The sequence below is a fragment of the Amblyomma mixtum genome, chromosome 1 (assembly GCF_055824585.1).
Source record: "Amblyomma mixtum isolate Tamu chromosome 1, ASM5582458v1, whole genome shotgun sequence".
NCBI lineage: Eukaryota > Metazoa > Arthropoda > Arachnida > Ixodida > Ixodidae > Amblyomma > Amblyomma mixtum.
Window position 1 is genome coordinate 6,324,569 of NC_143012.1, and position 3,907 is coordinate 6,328,475.

Below are 3,907 nucleotides of genomic sequence, written 5' to 3' on the forward strand. Positions count from 1 at the left end.
TGAAGAGCTGATTGATGGAATATTTTGGTTATCGTGTGATAGATGACGCAGTCGTCGGCAAACATGCGCACGTTACATGTTAGATGCGTTGGCGAATCGTTAATATAGATTAGAAACAGCAGTGGATCGAAGACAGAGCCTTGTGGGATGCCTGATGTTACTGCGAGGGAGGTAGGGTTTTGGCTGTTAACACAAGCAAACTGAGAGCGGTTTGTTAGAAACTCCTTGATCCAAGCAAGAATGTTAGGATGTAAATTTAGCTGTTATAGCTTTAGTAGCAAACGTGCGTGAGGTACGGTGTCAAAGGCTTTTGCAAAATCTAAGAAAATGGCGTCAGTTTGGATATTACGATCACGATTAGTATGTAGATCATGAACGAAAAGTGCGAGCTGGGTTTCGCAAGAAAAGCCCTTGCGGAAACCAAGCTGTGAAATATAAAAAAAACTTGTGACTATCAAGATGGTTCGTAATTTGGGAGTAAATGACATGTTTCATGATTTTACAGAGGACACTGTTTAGAGAAATGGGGCGATAATTAAGGGGAGATTGCTTGTCACCTGATTTGTGCACTATGACGACCTCCCGCACTTTCCAGTCATCCGGTAGGCTTCCTGTAGCAAGCAATTGTGTGAAAAACAATGACAGGTATTCAACAGTGATGCACTTAGTGTTTTTTAACAGTTTAGAATTGATTTCATCAATGCCAGCCGATGACGAGAGCTTCATATTTGCTATTGTAGACAAAATAGCATCATAAGAGAAGGACAGACAGTGTAAAGGTGGAAGTACAGTAGTAGGCGGTGATGGTGGTAAGGCGCCAGCTTCGTCAGTAAAAACAGGGGAAAACGAAACGTTAAAAATTTCTGCACATTGAGCGCCACTGACCTCCTCTCCCACTGTTTATCTGCGACGAGTTTATTATTTTCTAGAATTTTTTGGGGTCATTCTTAAGGATTTGGGGCAATTCAAGATTAAAGAATGATTGCTTAGCGTCTCGAATAACAATATAGTAGGCGTCCTCGGGTGCGTAACGTTTGTTCTAAGCGCATTTGCTTTGGCTTATTTTGCTGCTCAAAAAAGGCGCTTTTTCTTTCTTTCTGACCGCGTTAATCTGTTTGTGAATCACGGCTTCTGGTGACTGGCACGGATGGTCATCTAAAGTATATATTTGTTAGCTCGGTGAACCTGTTGGTAAATATAAACCAGTTATCATTAATAGGATGACTGTGTAGACCAGACCGAAACTCCTGCAGAAAATCTTCCAACTCAAAGTTGGTTGCATCATAACTGCCTCGATCGTACAGTCTGATAGCTTTGTTATGCATCTGGCGCTGCTCAGGAACAAACTGAAAGACGGCATGAATATCTTCGTGGTCACTAATTTCGCATATGTTGGTTATTAATGATAAATTTCCGGGATTAGAAGTTTGTACCAGATCTAAAATGTATGAGGCACCATGAGCTACACGTGTTGGCTGGGACACTAATTGGTGTTGGTTAAAATATGAGCAAACGTCCAAAAATTCTCTAGATTCGGAAGCATTCGTCAAGGACGTTCAGTTTTCCCAGCAGATGTCAGGGTAATTGAAATCTTCGAAAAGACGTATTTGGACTTGAGATGGGTCAATATGCTATTAAGTTCGCGAGGAAACTGTGGATTACTTTTTGGAGGTGTGTAACATACGCCTAGTAAGACGGTTTTCAGTACGGCGCGACACATAAGCCATAGTATTTCCAGTCCTGAATTGATATCAGTACGGGAACAGGATAATTGTTGATTGACCGCAATAAGGACGCCTCCGCCTCGTGTACTTGTACGGTCATTGCGAAATGCATTAAAATTTGGTAGGTCCAGCAAAACTTCACTGTCGGTGACGTCATCCGTAGGCCACGTAAGACTTGACAAGGCGACACGTTTCGGAAGAAAGCTACGTGTGTTAGTATATATCACTGAAAAAGAAAGATTTGATCAGTGGCAGCGTGCGGCGGTTAACGAACAATTGAGTGATTTCGCGATTGTTATGTTAATGAATGTTACGTGAGTTCCAGTGAGTAAATGATAGCCTGCGGCAGGGCAGATTAATTAAATGCAACGGTTCTACCAGAAATGCGTTGGAAGCTTAGAGGGCTGTTTAAACAACGTGACGTTCGGTTTGGTTGTACAACAGGCAGCGTTGAGGAGTAGGCACTGTAGACTTTTCTGTGAAATAGGCAGATTAGGGCGATTAATCTCCGTGATTGTAATGAAGAGAGAGAGAGATCGATGATTTGATGCTTGCTATGTTCAAGTGAAGGTTGTCGTTTCTGGAAATGAAACGTGCAGCTCGATTCTGAACCGATTCACGAGAATGCCTGATGAGGCGACCAGATGGGAGATGTGTATTCGGGTTGTGGACGAACAAATGTTTGATAGGCGAACATATGGGTAGTGGCAGAAGTTTAATTACTTTTCAGATACCCTAATTAGCGTGATGCTTTAGCTGTTACTTTCTGTACGTGAATGGACCAACAGAGGTTATTCGAGAAATGTACGCAGTGGTATTTTTATGAACTCGCGTAGGGCACTGAAGTATTAATAATTCAATAAGTAACATGTTGTAGCTACAAGGGTTAGAGACCAAACTAGAGAAAGCGGAGTATGCTTCAAATTTTCTTTTTTTCAAGCAAGGCGAATAGGTTATACAGTCATTATCAGGAATAATGTAAGCTAATGATATAGTGCTAATGGCTGATAACAAGGAAGATTTGCAGAAGTTGATAGACATCTGCGATACAGAGGGGTATAGATTGGGTTTCAAGTTCAGTAAAGAAAGATATGCAGTCATGACATTTAATGATGAGGGCGGCGAGCATGGAATACAGGAGATCACGTTAGAGGCAGTGAATAAGTACAAGTATCTTGGGGTGTAAATAAATAACGGTGCTGAGTATCTGACAAAGCATGAAAAAAAATGTAATGAATAAGGGTAGTAGGAATGAAGCTGTCATGAAAAATAGGGCATTAGGAATTACGATATGTACGAAGTCGTAAGAGGGAAGCCGAAAAGGGTGATGGTTCCTAGTTTGAATTTCGGCAATGTGGTCCTGTTTTTGAATCCAGATGCTCAAGCAAGGTTAGAAATCAATCAACGCCGTGTAGGGAGGCTTGCTTTGGGAGCACACAGCAGTACATCAAATCAGGGGGTACAGGGTGATATGGGATGGGCGTCGCTCAAGAGCAGAGAAGCTAGAAGTAAGGTAGAATTAGAGGAGCGATTGAGAGAAACGGCGGAAAAGCAGTGCTTTAGGAAAGTTTTCAGCTACTTGTACATGAGGAATGTGGATAAAAAATGGCGAAAGCGAACTAGTAAACTGACAGGCAAATATCTGTAAAGCAGCTGGGGGAAAATCAGCAATCATCGGTTAAGAAAAAGGATAAAGAAACAGGGGCTGTGTGGAAGACAGGGATGCTGACAAAATCGGCACTGGGAACATACAAAATGTTTTAGCAGGAAATTAGGCGTATCGAGTCAGGTACCACGAGATAGACACGTTATCCGGCGCATGTGGAGAGGAGGAAACTGCTGAATACTTTGCTGAAACTGCTGATGCTTTTCTGAAAAAGGCTTTACCCTACAGTTGAAAGTAGTGGGCTGATTTAATGTAAACATTAGGGTTTAAGGGCAGCAAAGAAAAAAATCTATTTTAAGCATATAGAAGTAACCAAGCGAAGGTTATCTGATTGGTGAGCAAAATCAAGACAGGCGTGAAATTTCACGAGTCATGGCTAGGTGGCTTGAGCCACCGCCCGATATAATTGGTTCATTCAGCCTTAATCATCTATCCATTCATCGGCTAGAGTTGACTTCAGTTGCTAGCTGGCAGCCGTGCGGTGCGGACGCATGTTTCGGAACTTTTATTTATTTAT

General features: G+C 42.0%; 1 pseudogene; it reads left to right on the top strand.

Annotated features, from left to right (window-relative positions):
* The first annotated feature begins 2,823 nt into the window (after window positions 1-2,823).
* Window positions 2,824-3,527, top strand: LOC149365353 (uncharacterized; annotated as a pseudogene).
* The last annotated feature ends 380 nt before the right edge of the window (window positions 3,528-3,907 follow it).